At 38.0% G+C, this 16,495-nt stretch overlaps 1 protein-coding gene across 16 annotated transcripts in view; it reads left to right on the top strand.

Moving 5' to 3' along the window:
• The window catches only part of ADGRL2 (adhesion G protein-coupled receptor L2), a 394,069-nt gene that overhangs the window by 282,133 nt on the left and 95,441 nt on the right, over positions 1-16,495 (top strand). The window lies entirely within an intron of this gene.

Genomic DNA, 16,495 nt, shown 5'->3' with positions numbered 1-16,495 from the left:
CTAAAATACAAAGGGAGTAAACACTGGGACCCTGATGAGCGTTCAGAGGTCCTTTCCTCTCAAACTAAGGATGTTAAAGGAAACGTTATTTTAAAAATAAACAAATTCACTTACAGTCAAGTCATTTCCTCTGGCATCTGTTGCATAAAATATACATTTATAGATTAACAGTTTTGACTAAGAACTCAGCGGGTACCAAAAGGATGGTTATAAATATATGTATAGATATAGATATCTTTTTGCCTCTTACAGGTGGGAAACAACCCTGACTGTAGTCCTAAAAGGAATGAGTCTGGAATAGTACCTGAGCGTGCAGTTACTCTATGCAAATCAGACTCCCTTAAAAATCAGTGTGTGGGTTTTGATGTCAAGGATTAGATCTTTCTCTTCTCTTTGCATATCTAAACTGTTGGCAATGCATGTTTCTGTTAAAGCCAGTCTAAAGTAAAATAATTATTCATGATAATTGGATCCAGCTCTCTAAAATTAATTTAAACATTCTTCATGTGCTTAATCTGTATTGTTTTCTGTCTCTGAGTTTGTAGGCAGCAATTCAGCAAGCTCAGAGAACAATTACTTTTTCAAAGGATTTTTTCAATCAATTAACTAATTTATAATCTTAATCTGATTCTAGAGGTAGAATTTTCTGGCTAATTTGTGAAGACTGGAACTTAATTGACACACAACAGCAGCACTGGTCAGTTTGCTTCATGGGCTTTGGGGACGTAAAATGGGTATCCTGGATTCTCCATGAATTCAGTGGCAGCAGTGGTCTGCCCTGCTGTTGAATGAGGGATGCTCCCCCTCCACCCCAGCCCTCTCCCCGGTGGGCACGGTCGCCCCTGCAGCCCTGTGCTGGCAGGAGCCAGGGTTCAGCCCCCAGCACGGTGCTGACCCAGATGGTGTCCCTGCCCTGGGGGTGGCACAAGTGGCTGGGCATTGATGGGGACGTGGAGGAGAACACAGGGCTACCCAGCGCAGTTTTATGATGGAACAAATGAACTCTGAAACTATTTCCTTAATCTCCTGTTGATGGCCTAGTTTCCACAAACCTTCAGTTTTCTCTCCCAAGAGCAAGATATTTTTAAAAGTGTTGATGTGCTTAGAGATGGAGGTGACCGCTTCATTGTAGGTGCACGCTGTAGGTTCCTAGGTGTTACAAGAAGGATGTTTATGGATGCCGTTAGGCATTGTATCTGTATTTTTGGTGCATAGGATGTAGTCATGGGAGACTACGACAGTGGCGTTTTCCAACTCGTGTTTCTGCCGAAGTGCATGAACCCAAGGGGAATGGGTAAACTCAAATAGCATCTCGCACCTAGGAATTTATTTCAGGCCTCTGAAGAAGTCCTTACCTTGTTTGAGGGGTCACTTCTCTAGATGACTCCTAGACCAGGAAAACCAGTATTTTCAGCAAATACCTCCAGGCTAGGTAAGGCCACAGACCTTTTAACTCTGATTTTCATTATAATGGTCTCCCCAGTCCAGGCATCTGGAAAACTGATCTGTGCATCACGAAATAGTCTGAGCAGAAAGTGAGATCAGCCGTTTCTTGTCTTTCTGATACCTGTAGCTGTTTCATAAGTTTCAGTGTGAGATTTATGAGCTCAGCTGGGATTGATCATGTAGAAACTAACTGAATTTAGAGAAAACTGGACACTTCCATAAAACCATGATTTTTTTTCTACTCCTTTCCAAAATTCACAGCAGAAAAAAGTGCCTTCAAATGAAAAAAATAGGAACTATTTGTAGTGAAATATTTCATCTTTGAAAAAAACCGAGTTATTTTAATAGTAATGTTTATGACATCATAAGCTAAACAATAATTCTTGAAAAGATGAACTTCAAATAAAAATCAATGTATCATATTAACTGAATTCAATTTCTATATTCTGCAATTAAAATTTACTATTTGTCTTTAGTACTATACTGTGTAACTACAATATAATGATTATATGAAGAATAGTTTTGTTTTTTCCCATTTTTTTGCTACAATGCTTGTTTCTTTTGGGTCAGCTTCATGCCATTAAGACCATGTTCACGCACTATTTTGAAGAATATAAATATATATAGGGAGATAGAGGTTGAGCTAAATAAATAAACTCACTGTTTTCATCATGACTGATGTTTGTGATGGTCAGCATGTAATCTCCTTTGTTACTTGGTTTGTTGATGTATTTAAACATGTCATTGTGCAGTTTGATTTCTAAGTATAGTTGTCACTATTCTAGACTATCTTATGATTCGATTATTCATAAGGCAAGCTGTTGGTGCCAAGGCGTGGCGTTTTTTATGTATAGGTTGCCCTGTACCATGCAGAGGAGGCTAGATTCATGCAGAAGGCAGTAGATTTTGGGATGTGCAGGAAATATTTAAAACAGTTCAAAAAGAAAACCTTGCTGTTATTTTAAGAAACATGGACTGTTTCTTTCACCTCTTAACATGGAATATTTTCTGTTATTGGAGCTTAGCAGATCCAAATCTGAACAAAGAAATTGGATGTTACAACAATACCAGAATTACAGGTTTCTTATGTTTGGTGGTTTTGCTTAAGATTCAGCTGGACGTAACTGCGTTTTGTAGTGTCAAGACTCCCAAAACGATACAAAACAGTAATGGACAGTGATCTGGAAAAGGCGTTGTAGATGGTAGGCATATTATCAATATGTTGCATGTGGCCTTCATAAAACACTAAAAAGAGGTATTAGGTAATAAGCCATGTATATGTTGAATACTTCTAAATACGCATATGATTTATAATCTGGAGTTGTACGTTACAGTAAATCTTGAATCTCATTTGAATGAAACGTGATTCCCTAGTGCAAGGAGAGTGCTGTCCTACTTAATTGCATTTTTTTAAAAATATATTTTTACACCAGAAAGCAGGCGGGAAAAATACAAATTTCCACAGCCACATTTGATATGACTAGTGCAGGAAATTGTGAAAGGCAGAGATGCCTGATAGGAGACTAAGATACTCCACTTTGATGGAAGGGAGAGGAAGGTAGCCCTGAGCAAGTGCTGTGAGCAGCCCTGGGGGGACTCCCATCTTTCAAAAAGGAACAGAGGAAATGTAGCTCGGAGTGACTCTCTGGAAGCGAGTTACAGCTGTGGGTAAAGGAGGAGCTCAGAACCTGCCGAGTGAACCAAAACAGTGCAAGAGCTAGGAAGGGTTTCCTTGGGAAGCAAGCTCTACAATTTTGCTTTTATATTTTACTTTTCTTTCTTAGCTCTTCCCAATTGTGTAATCAAGAACGTGACCTTTTCACAGTCCTCATTTTTTTTTTTTTTTTTTTTAATTATCTACCTAAACAGGGAGTGTCCAGAACATCAGACCAGCAGCAGTGGGATGCATTTCATTCTAAGTTGCCAGTGTCAGCCTGGCAAGTGGTATTGTGAGTGTCAGGCAGGAGGAAGATGCTCCCCTGGCTGATGCCCTGCAGGCAGCAAGGTGTCCTGTTTGGTGAGAGGCAGGCAGCAGCAAGGCAAGATATTCCTGCAGGATGGGAGGAAGAAAATACTTCTTATGCAGGAAAAGCTGCAACCTCTCAGTCCAAATAATTATGCGCAAGAGACATTTATAATGAGTAATATGCAATTTCTCACATGGAACAGGAAAATAATGAAAAACAAATTTTGTACAGATTTTCTAGTTATTTTTTGTCAGGTTGAGAATATTTGGAAGGTGTCAGAGTGAGAAAACCCAGTCCAGGTTTCTCCACAGTGATGAGCTAGAGTGGGGCTGATGCAAAAACCTCCCAAACAAAAACATTTAGCCATAGGAACACAGAGTCCTTTTGAAACAAAGAGTAACTTTGTATCACTATAATGAAAATATTTACCTGGAATGTTTATTTTTCTACATTGTAGCTCATTGGGTTTGTTGATGCTATAAAGGGTTAGAAATGGTAACATGTATCTTGCATCTCCCTGAATTGGGTTGTTAGCCATAATAATCTCATGAGAGATCTGAACCCTCTCAATTCCTTATCATCTGTAGTAGTTTCATTTTCTTTCTAATTTCCCCTTCAGCTGTTGTTCTCTATTTCTGGCTTGTCTACAATTAAAAAAAAAAAAGTTTTTAGAACTGTCTTCTTGTTAATCCCTTTCTTTTGGAGTGTTTCCCTTTGGGGCAGTTCTTAATCTCCCAGAAGCATCAAGGCATTCAAATTAATGCTGGTTTAGTGGCCAGTCCGGATAAGAGAGCATTCTTTAGCACATGTTCTTGTATCTTTTTTTCCTCTCCCTTCATCCAGCAGGATTGTGGATTTCTAGAAAGGTTTGGAGTTGAGGCTGCAGATGTGTTCTGCTGCTAGTCTCTGCCTCCCACTATCCTTCCTTGTTTCCTTGCCAATTCAAACAGCACTTTCCAGATTTTCTTAATGAAATTCAGTTCACCTTACTCAGCCTAAAGTGAGTAGTAGTGGGATGTATTAATTTAACCTGGAAACTTGATCTGTGAGTTATCTTGGATCTATCAGCCTAGGTGCTTGTTGGGACTTGGATTCGAGTCGCAGGAATGAAAATTTGTTGCCAGAAATTCTAACTGCAGTCTCTAGGCATAGCTAGCATTATCCAAACATGAAACAATTAAGTTGTCTCATTATTCTTCACTTTGCAGAGGTGAGAAGCGTGTCAGCACCTTCCCACAATGAGTAAAAGTATTTAAGATCAGGTATATATTTTTCTTATTACTTAAATTTAATCTCTTCCCCAGGTGCTTACAATTTTTTTGTCGTCTTTGCCTGTTTAAGACTCACACTGAAATAAATAAGAAGCCGTGCTGTGCATCTGGGGACAGTGCTTGGCCCGTTGGAAGTGTTTTGCTGTGTAGGGTTTCTACTGCTGTGGTACAGGTCTCATAATTTGAAATATCTGCTGTGCATATTAAACCATAAGAGAAGTGGGGAGAGGGGAAGAGGAAGACATGGTTATGTTGGTTTTTTTTTCATCTGTACAGAAAATGTGGTTCTCTCATTAACATTGTTAACACAGTTAGTAAGGAAAGAACCTGGCTGAAACAAAAATATGTATCAGTAAAACTCAAAATAATTGGCATCAAGGTAGTAAAAGAAAATAGTCACTGATATATAGTTTATTTTTTAAATCAAGGCATCGACTTTTTTAAAAAATTGTGAGTTTAATTTTGACATAATTAGGTAGACGTTACCAGCATTTCAGTGAAGACGACATTTTCTGAAACAAAACACACCATTTATACAGGCTGTTGAAAACTCAGCTCTCAAGTTATTCTGACTTCAGCGGTATGAATTACGCATATAAGCAGAGCCTTTAACATAAGATGACTGCGGCACCAGCATCATCTTTCAACTGCTTTCTCTCCCCTGTCTCAGACTTACTCCTTCATTTTGAAAAGGTCATATCTGTTAGTGTAAATGGTCTTGTACACCAGTACCAGTCATAATGGAAGGTAAAGGCAAAGGAATCCCTATTGTGGAGAATTGTCAGTACTTGTTGCCTTGTCTATATTTCAGTTATTATTAATTTAAAAAGTCCTTCAGCTGCTAAGAGTAACAGAAAACTGAGATTATACTTATTTGTGATTAAAACAAGCCAGTGTGACCACTTAAAAAAGCATCCTACCCTTCTCCCCCACCCCTGGGTACTGTTTCCAACTTCAGTTTGCCTCTCCCTACAGAAATGTGGTCTGAAGCTCTGATCAGTTATGCAGCATGGGTGATCCACTTGCACTATGACAAAAATCAAAAACAAAGCACCACATCACAAAACACCTAGCCAAAACAAGGGAGGAGCAGCAAAGATGAAAGGCAAACTATTTTCTCCCCCCTTTTTGTGGTGGTGCTCGTTACACCATTTGAAAAGACAGCCTTGGTCTTTTTACACTCGGTCTGTAGTTGGAGAATCGGATTTTCCCAGTGCAACAGGATATGAGAAGACAAATTACAGGATAGAACCCATGATATTTTTTACTCCCACTTTTGGGAGGAAATGAGAGATTTTTATGACCCTTTTTATTTAAGGAGAAGAATAGAACCCAGGTTGGATTTGATGTTGTAAGTATTCCCTTGCTTATACTTTTGAGGTATTATCAGTTTTTATTGGTGGGTTTAATTTCCATGGAGTAAAATCGGTGCTAATTTCAACATGTGGCAGGCTACTGTAGTGTTATTTCTTTTGCTGTTTTACAATTTCTTTTTCTGTTCTACTGCTTGATTACTTTTATTGTAAACCCACAAAATAGCTGGCACAATGTGCAGATTAAAATTATGCTTTTACAAGAATGATGAAGTATTAAACTACTTTTACTCTGACATTTGGGGCAGCTAGATTTTTAATTATTTGTCTAAAGTTGTTAATTCAGCTCAATAAAAGCCATTTCCACATGATAGATGTAGATGTCAAAATGCCACAAAGGGTTCTCTGCTTTTGATTAGAGGTGTTACTATGAAGTTAAACCCAGATTACAAGAGCATCTTAAATTCTATTGATTCTGTCATCCTTCTTTTTAATGTGCTGTTAAAAATCAATATTTAGGGGGGGAAAAAAAATAAAATAGAAAAAGGCAAAGAATGACACTGTATTCCCCCCTAGACCTAGTGGTTTCTCAGTATGTTACCAAGAGACAGTCTCCACGTCTTTCAGTCAAGAAAGGACTCAATGAAACAGGGATTTAGTCTGACTCGGCTGTCTTGCTTTAAGTTTCATTTTGTTATACATGCTTCACCCATCTTGGGACGTTGTGTCGGAGCATGTGCTTGGGGGATGCAGCTGTCAAGCATTATTCCAGATAAACAGAGCCCAAGCTACATCCTATCAGAGGAACTGTCCAGAAAATCAGATACTGCTTCTTTTGGGGTTAGCTTGACTTCTGCTTACATGCAACACAAAGGAGCTTACAGAGAGAAAACACAGTCCTTGGCACATTTTGACTAGTTGCAAATTCATGAATACTCTGTATTCTGTCTTTGTTTAAGGCTTAGTCCTTATGACCCCAAGCGTTCAGTTATTCCCTTCCCTTTCCATTACCTTGCACTTCTTTTCTCAGGGAGATAACAATGGTAATTCTCCTATGCAAATGACACAATTCTTAATGGCAGTATTCTTTAAAAAAGAACTGGTAGTATTTTAGGAATAACAAGAGAGTAAAGAATGAAAAAGGCTATCAGTATTTATGGGAGTAATCCTGCAGAGGACAGGTCATACAAAGTGGTTGAATCTTTTGCTTTAAGTATGTCTTCCAGTGTGTTTTGTTTGAACCTTAAGGGCATAACCTTTTTAGAAGTTAAAGTTACAGTTTATAGGATAAATATACATATCAACTTTCAGCATTTGAAAGCAGAAGTGCAGTTAGGAAATGTGATATTTACTGTATTGAGCAGAATTTTTTACTTTTAGTGTATGTGGTTGTAATCTTAAATTTCTATATCCTGCAGAGAAGACTAAAAATTGGAACCAAATCTTATTCAGTTCACACCATCCTGCTTAAAATGAAAATTTCTACAATCTGATTTTTTTCCTAAAGACAAATACTAAATCACCATGCCTAACTTTTAAAATTTCTTTTACATAGGAATTCTGCAGAAACATAATGTACATGTTATGTACTGTGACTTGGCATTTATTGCATTTCAAATTTTATGCCTCAAATGGATGGTTTCAATAGGAATTAAGACTTTTTTTTTTTTTTTCTTTCCATTTAAGTAGTTGCTGGGAAAGAGGGAATAGTCTGAAAATACCATCTTGTAATCATGAATTAGAAGGAGTTATGCCAAGTAGCTGCAGAGGCCATTTAGTATTTCAGAAACACAGCAGGGGAGCTTTTTTAAAAGACATAATTAAAAACAACAGATGATATAGGCTGTTATGGATCTTAGGTCCCAGGCTTCCAGAATAATTTTAAGTTCCCCTAAAATACCTCTTGCTGTTGTTGCCTATTAGCATTTATCTGCTATTTCCCTTTAGTCAGTGTATTTGAATAGGGAGATTTCAGTAGGTCATACCTGTGTTGGTCACTTCCATCATATTTTGGTCAAATACTGTTTGTTTGGTTTTAGGCAATGGACCTTCTGAGTATTTGAATAACATTCATAAGTTTCGCTGGTTTGAAAACCTTAGCTTAACTAGGAGAAAGATGATACCATACCAGTGTAGGTGAAATTATTTCTATTGTTATAAATGACAAAGTTGTTTAACTGACTAAAGGTCAGTATTCTTCTTCACTAGTTACCAAATTGTGCGTGAATTGTTTGCAATCGGCTTTCTAGTGATTTATGCTTTAATACGATTCTGCATTAACTACACAGGCATATATCTTAAATTTCCTTGTAGTATCAGCATTTTTTACTAGGGATTTCAGTATTTTCAGGAAAAATGCTTTGCCACTAACAGTGAAGACTGATGTGCATTTTTAAAAAATATGGAACATAAACCCATGCATAACCTTTTCAATACTATAATGATATTTCTGAAAAAAACCCCGTTAAATAGGATTTTGAATTGAAACCATATTCTTTTCTTATTGCAGTGTTGATCTGTAATCATTACATACTGTCCTCTAAATTCCAATGACATATTCACCACCGTAGACGTGGGTCAGTAATGCTGTGACATCGACCATTGGCATCTTTAAACAGGATATTGTCTAATACAGTTTATAGCTTCATTCCCTGTACCATTAAATAAATAAAGCATTCAGTGTGTGCATCAGTGCCATCAAGCATGAATACCCTGGTGGACTGGGAATTAAATGCCAAGTGAGGGTCAGAAGCAACAAAGGCTGAATAACACTCAGCAAATGTATACATATTAGGTAAGGAACAGTGCTCCTGATGCAGAAGAAATTGAATAAGCACCTTGCAACATCTAGATGGAGCATAAAGGCTTCTTTTGTTTGCCTGAGCTGCCAGCATTGACCCAAGTAGAATATTCCATTACTGAATGAACTGAACAATAGTTTATTAGAGGTAGAAGGAAATCTTGGGATCCCAGATTCCTCTATGCAAAACAATTAGGCCTTATCGTTGTACAGTCTGAACATGGGCTGGTAAAATATATTTTGCAATATTTCTCTTAGCAGGCAAAAAATATTATAATGGTTTTGCCAGACGTTCTTTCTGTCTTAAAATACACACCTATAGCTTTATATTCTTACAGATTAGGAGTAACTTTGACTGTGCTAATTGTCCTGGTTTCCCTGTTACTAGTAGTTCAGTTTTGGTTCTAACAAGTACTTCGCTTTTTGCAAATACAAAATGTATATGTAGGTGACAGTATTGCATTCTGGTTGACCAGCATGAGCTTACAGCTGAAGCAGCTTTTCCTCATCAAACTTAAACATTTTTTCAGAAAATATCAATTACGTTTTATGATCTAATATAAATGTAAAACAATGTGTCTAGCAAAAGTTCCCAGAGGCTGAATTTAGTTTTTTTCTTTCTTGGGTTATGTTTGAACGGTTCCCATAAAGAGACATATTTTTATAAATACTTAAATTGGTTATTCTTCATTATTATAGTTTGGCTTGCTTCATATTACTCTGTAGTATACAAATATCCTAGAAATATTATTTTTTTTCCTAAGATTTAACAGGACTGAGTGCTTAAAAGAGTTACCTTCTTTGCTCTGCTTGCCTGAGGTACGAATAATGAGCTTTTTGGCTCATCTAGTATAGATCATTTTATTTTAGCATTAAAATATCCTTTGTAAGCAACTGAAATGAAAAGGCAGAAATTGTATTATGAAACCTTCATTAAAACAGAAGGACAAAAATTAAACAGGTGACTTCCTGGTAAGCTGAATCAAGGGATAATTATTGCTTTGGATGAGTAGTAACTAGGAATGTTGGAGTACTGATAACTGTCTGTTCCTGTAAATTTTTTTTTTTTCCAGTTTTTGTATATAAAAATTAAGTTGATTGTAACGCTGTCAGTGTGTTGGGAGAATAATTGCCAATAGTTAGAAGGAAAAAGTGTGGTTATGACAGAATTTTCCACTCAGTTACTTAAACGTGTTCTGCACAAAGAAATTCAACAACCAAAAAAGTTTGTGAATTGCCTGGGAATTAAATAATGAAAATTAAATGAAATTTGTTTTGGAAATAAAAGTGGAAAAAAAATCAATAATGCATCAAACTGTCATAAGAGGCTATTCAGTTTCTTGCATAGTTTTAGTAATTTATCTCCTGAACTAAACTGGTGGATGTGCTGATATATGATACTACACACTTACCAAATTCTGTAATTTAATCCACACTGTAACTCAATAGCCTTCTGCCTAAGATGTTGTAATCTCTTTAGGATGTGCTTATCCATGAAAGTAGAGCCTCCCAGCCTCTGTGAGACTATATGTGAGTGCAGAATATAGTGCCCATTTAAGTAGGCTGATGCTCTTTTCTTTAGGTAGTTTAAGAGATCTGATTTTGTAAAGTTTTGTTTCCTTAAAAAAACCCAAAAAACAACAACACCACCTGAAATTAAATTAAATCAAAAGAATAAAATTAAAACATCATGTTAGTTGTTTATTCCTGCAGGTGAAATATTTCAGACCAGATCCTCATTAAATTAGAACAAGTTTAATTGCAATGACTTCACTAGCCATGAAATCAGTGTTAGCTTTCTCTTATTAAGATTCATTTTTATGACTTTGTGTAAATATCTCCTGTTTTCCTGAGAGCCTGAAAACATTCATATGAACCCTAGAACTGACAAGCATTTCGTGCCTCCACTAATTCCTACCTCTGTTTATGTGTTCAGAGCTAACAGAAACATAAACAGGTATAATGCTGAGGACTTTCAGGCTTTCCTGTAATCTCTTTTAATGCTCTTTATTTGTGAATTGGATAACAGTTCGGAAAAGGTCAGGCTATTGTCTTTTGATTACTCAGTAGCACAGTGACTTCATCCAGAGTTACAGTAGGTTGGCATCTGGTCACGCAAAAAAGGTATTCAGTGTTCATCACTCATAGCAGCTGTGAAAGTTTGATTCAGATGTTGAAACACAGTTATTTGTGTGGTCATAATGAGGGGTGGGTGGTGTTGAAAATATAATAAACCAAGACTTCTATGTGATTAGGACTGCTCACTGCCTAAGCAGGAAAAAAATTCAGGTCCTCCATATTCTCCCATTTTAATGATTATATTAACAGTTTCATGGAGTAACTGGACTACTGGAGTACAGACAATTATAACTACAGTAACTGAAGTGACTGGAATACAGACACATTTGTATTTGAAAGTAAATTCAGAGAAAGTAGATAATGAGGTTTGACTATTTTAATCTAATGAATAAATTAAAAAATTACTTAAAAATGTAGCAGTAAGAATAGACAAAAAATAGACAAGAAAAGAAATTATCACTTGACTGGATGTAAATGCAAACTGCAAAATCATGTAAGATTATTTTTTACTCTGTATTTGCAAAGTCCTTAAATTTATGAAACAAGTAATGCAGATGTAAAATGTTTTGTGGGAGGACATCATCAGGGTGAGTTTGTGGACGTGTCCCTTCTCCATCTTCACCAGGGTCCATTGCCTCACATGGCAGGGCTCAAATGTTCTTTACTGTACAATGAAACTCTGAAGAAAGACTATAAAATGGATTTTTAGGCTCTACAGTTGTGGGTCAATAATATTAAAATGTGCTATGTCTTCACTTAGAAAGACATTTTCCTCTTAATTTTCAACCTCTTCAATCTATGTGTAAAAGAAGGTGCCATTTTTGGAGCATTTTTGTGGAGCTAATAACTATAAATAAAAAAACTAATTTGTGTGGGTTCTCAACAGCATGCAGTTTGACCCTATTAGATTCCTTAGACCCTTTTGTCTGTCTACCTCCATTTGTACCTGCAGTTGTTAGTCTGTAAAATGATAATTAAGATTTTGGCAATTAATTTTTTTTTTAAAGTTCTGATAAGTGTATCGTACCACAATAATGAACATGCTCAATTTGTGCTTGTATGGCACATTTTTTCTTAGGCATCTTATAATCTCTGCTTCATTATCCAAACAAGATTTCAACTTCCTTTTCAAGTACATCCTCATGATTAATTGGGCTATTAGCTCGAAGGTACCTCATGCAACTGAAAGGGTAATGTAGCGCTGATGTTTTGGGCTGTGTGTGGTGTCGTCCAGAGACCAGAAGAGGCACCCCCAGGATTATGTCTATGACAGGCTTGAAGATACCCTGTTCGTGCTTTAATAAGCAATTGGAATGGGTAATCCAATAATGCGTCATTCTAAGTAGCAAGTAGTAATTGCTAGAAAATAAACGGAGATCTTACAGAACAACTGCTTGCATGCACTTGTGGATTTTCAGTGTAGATCTGGAGCCAGGTGTTGAGGCAGTCCTGTTCATAGAAGTCTCTTTCTACTGAGAAAATAGAAATAAACGTAAGTGACTAAGCTTTGTAAAAACAGTGTTGTCTCTTTAAGATTGATAGTCTGTGTCTGAATTTACATTTTTTGTGAAAAATAATGTAGAATAACAATAATTTTCTCATTTATATTTTCCCCAATTTTAGGAATAATTGAAATGCTCATGCATACATTTAAAAAAACAGATAACACTAAAGTGTATCAAAAAGTATTTTATGAACACTGATTGGTATCTCTTAAAATACTGATAGTGTTTGAATTACTTAGCTGTAGCTATAAACTATACTAAAATATGTCTTATGTTAAATAACTAAGGAAAGGTAATTCTGATGTTCTTTGCTATTTTCTGCTGTCTTTTTTTTTTCTTTAACTTCATTATCAGGAGTGGTGGGCTCCACCACTCCACTGAAAGATCCTTAATCTGATAATTTAACAAAAAACCTCTGGGACTGTCTAACACTCGCTCCCCAAAAAGTAGCCTTCTCGAATCCTGGATAAGGCTGACTGGTTGGTTGGTTGTCCTCTACAGAGAAGTTCAGGGATTTATATTATACATGCATATGTCAAGCGTGTATCCTGGATGGACTTTGAATTTCAGAACTGGTCAGAAGGAACTGCTTGTTGTGTTCAAAGGACGGTGAGTGTTCCTCATTGCTTGAAAGCAGGATGCTTCTAAACATGCACAGCTCCTGGTGTCCTTGTGCTGTGTTGTGCTTGCCTCTGCCTTCGCTTGCTGTGTTTATGAGGATGGTTATTAGCAAGCTTTTCCCTGCTGTAGGTACTTACACATAAATCACCTCTTCACCCTCTGTTGGATTGATTTTGGTACCCCATGTGATGGAAATTCATAGATTCTGAGCCATTTCTGTACTGTTGTAATAGACGTTTCGTCTCAGAGGAGCTGCAGGCTTCCCAGGCGGAGCCCCTCTGCCTCCGGATGCTCCCTGCGACTCGCAGCAGCCCACAAGCTCTTGCACAAACCAATTTTTTTTGGTGTGGTTTTTTTTTTGAGAGGGGCCTCGAAACCCATCGGCATCCCAGCAGAGGACAGTTCTGATACTCTCTCCTCCCTTGTTTGAAATCCTACCTCCTGGCTGGTGTGTTCAGCCTTCTCTGATCAGAAACTTCAGTGTGGATCCAAGAAAACTTTTCCAAAAAAATATTTAAAAAAGCCCAACAAACAAATCAGTAACGTTTACAATAAGTAAACTGTCGCAGCCCCAGCTGCATACCTGCGTCCCGCAGTCCTGCCCTTCCCAGTGCAGCAGAAATGCGGCATTGCAGCCGGCCTGGCCAGGTTTTCTAAATGTGGGCAAGGTTTACTTTGATGTTGACTGTACAGTTTTATTTGTCTTGGTTTACATAGTAACTTGAACAGCTGCTGGAGTATACTATGGCATAAAAGTTGAGTGTACCCAGAGCTGCCCAAGTGTGTAACTACTTGATGTTACGTTGTGCTTCCTCACCCTCCTTCAACCTTGAAGAAAGGCACTATAATATTTTATAAGCTAATTGTGCTTGATCTTGTCAAACTGTAAAACAATAAAACATAAACACTGATTTTGGAATCCGAGCTGAACAACAAGCAGTTTAAATACTGTCTGATTTTGAAATGGGAGCCGAAGAACAAACAGTTTTGCCCAGGCATGCAACCTGGAGTGCCACATTAATTCACCCGATCTGTTCCCGACTGTTCCCTCCTGAGGTGTTGGGGGCTCTTGTCTGTGTCATGCCAGCTGGTGAGGTACACTTGTTGGGTTGAAGATGGCTCTTGGCCAACCTGTATCGCTTCCAAACATGTTGAAGTGACTAAAATTTAGATTTGAAGTATTTAGTTACTCTGAGCCAGCTCTTTAAGGTTTTCTTTTTCTCGTCCCCGGTGACACACCCTTTGTTTCTTTGTGCTGGAAGATGCAAAATTTGTGGGCTGCTGCTTTGAGACTTGAGCAAAAGTTTCTGATGAACACCAGATGAAGAAAAAGTCATCTTTTGTAAATGTTTATGTTACAGTTAAGAAATAATTTCTTCCTAAGCACCTGCAGTTTTAGACAGTAGAGTCTACTTACAGCTTGGGGATTTTTTTTTTTAGTGCTTATTTGTGCTGTTGTTGTGACTCTTGGGCTCTCATTAGTTTGGCAGATGCCTTGCTCTGAAACTGTGTGATGCCCTCCTGGATATATAATCGAGTCATATAAAAACGACTGTACAGATTGTTTGAGATACTGTATGGGGTGTATTTTTAGGTTTGGCCTCTTTTTGGGGCATATATATGTATACAGTTAATCTTTGCATTTTTTCTTTTCAATATCACTTTATCAGTAAATAATTGATAATTCCAGAAGCCGTATTAGACATTTTCAACATTAGCATGGGAGATTGTGTCATTATATGTTCAGTTTTGTTCTTGCTTAATGTTAGGTATGTGGTCCCACACTCTTAAGATCACTGTGCTCCTTGCACATTTGGTGGTACTGCAAGTGGGATCCAGAGTCACTGGTGGCCTGACCTGGAGCTGTCCACTGCTAGCCAGTAGGAAAGGTGTTTTTCTGGGACTTAGATCTGAGTTAGCGCTCAGGACTACTTGCAGGCATCTCCTTCCATCTGAGATCTGGAAGTCAACACTTGTTTCCTGGACTTAACATCTTTCTAAGGTGAACCTGCTGGGAGTGGTTCTGGTTTCGCTGCTGGTGCCATCTCCCACCTTTTACACAAAAATACGCCTGTGCAGGTGTGCTTACACAAGGAGCTGGAAACTTGGGGAGTGTCTTCTGTGCTTGACAGAGGATAGGTGAGTGTTTATCTCTTCTGAGGCCACCCTAAGCTTCAGGCTGAAGGGGTCTGCTCTGCCCCTCCTGTCAATAATTTGCTTGGGGAAGGTGCAAGAAATCCTGCAAAATGCTGTTCTAGAATAGCCTGATGCTGGTGTTAGATACATATCCTCCAACCTCAGTCAAATATAAATTGTCCTAAAGCATGAAGACCTGCTGCCAGTGATCTCAGAAGAGAACAAAAGCTTCTAACTAGGTCGCTCAGTTCCTGGTCATGCTCCTGATACGATGCAGTATTCTGTCTGTGCTCAGTTCTAGGCCAAGTTACAGCAGTAGTCATAGCCAGAATTATTTCTTCAGTCCTAAAATTAATGAATCCTCAACTGCCTTTGGGTTAAACTTGTATAATAAGTCTCTGGAACAACCTGGTGTTGAGAACTCACAATGGTATTAATGTGTTACCGAGGAAATGCTAATTAACCCACACATATAATTTCCACGAAAAGCAAATGCTGAGTGGTTTATTAACCTTTTGTCTGAGGGAGGTGGAGAGAAAATGTAGGCCTCACCATTGATCTACCCTCCGAGAGAGATGGGCAGAGAAGAGGTGGAATTGCAGAGTGTATTATTTCTCCCCAGTAAGAGTGCCAGTGCCATACACAGAGTTTATTATCAACTTCTGCCCACAGGGAAGTAGGAGAAGGGGGTGGGGAAAGAAAAAAGTCATTAGTGTCTGCTTAGCAGTAGTGATGTCAGGTGTCAGCGCTGGGTTTGTTAATTCCCGGGTGCCTGGGGAGGGGGGAAGGTGGGCAGGGGGAGGCCAGGGAGCGGCGGGCAGGCACTCCACTGTGCCGCTGGCGCTGCTGTGGTTCTTGCAGGCACCTCTTGGTTTGCATTTAATAAGAAATGTTCAAGCGCTACCAGTTTGCTTCTTCCTTCCCTAAGAAAGAGGAATGGTGAAAGCATCGATTTCATCTGGAACAAGACTCTGGGAGGTGCTAAACTAGCTTTAGCCATGAGTACTGCGGTCTGCAGGCATGGAAATAGTGGGGGATTTATTTTTAATTTCCATTTATTCTGTTTTTCCCACTTCTCTGACAAGTTTGTTAAAAGTTAAAGTTTTCTAGGAACACTGAAAGCAGACAAATCTTTTTTTTTTCTTCTGATCTCTAAATTTTTGGATGTAAGAGGATGAGATTAAATTGGTTCTCAAATTTTGCATGACTTGGTCACCAAACCCAGACAATTCAGATTTTTTGTTCCAGAAAATGCTGTGCTTTTTTAGTATGTACATTTGTAATGTAAACAAGTTGGATAACTTAATTTAAATGGCAATAATCCACCAGATTTGAAGAAGTACATGTTTAGTTGAAT

Source organism: Falco cherrug, chromosome 12, assembly GCF_023634085.1.
Source record: "Falco cherrug isolate bFalChe1 chromosome 12, bFalChe1.pri, whole genome shotgun sequence".
NCBI lineage: Eukaryota > Metazoa > Chordata > Aves > Falconiformes > Falconidae > Falco > Falco cherrug.
Note: the sequence above shows the minus strand (reverse complement) of the source record. Positions and strands in the feature narration are given on the sequence as shown.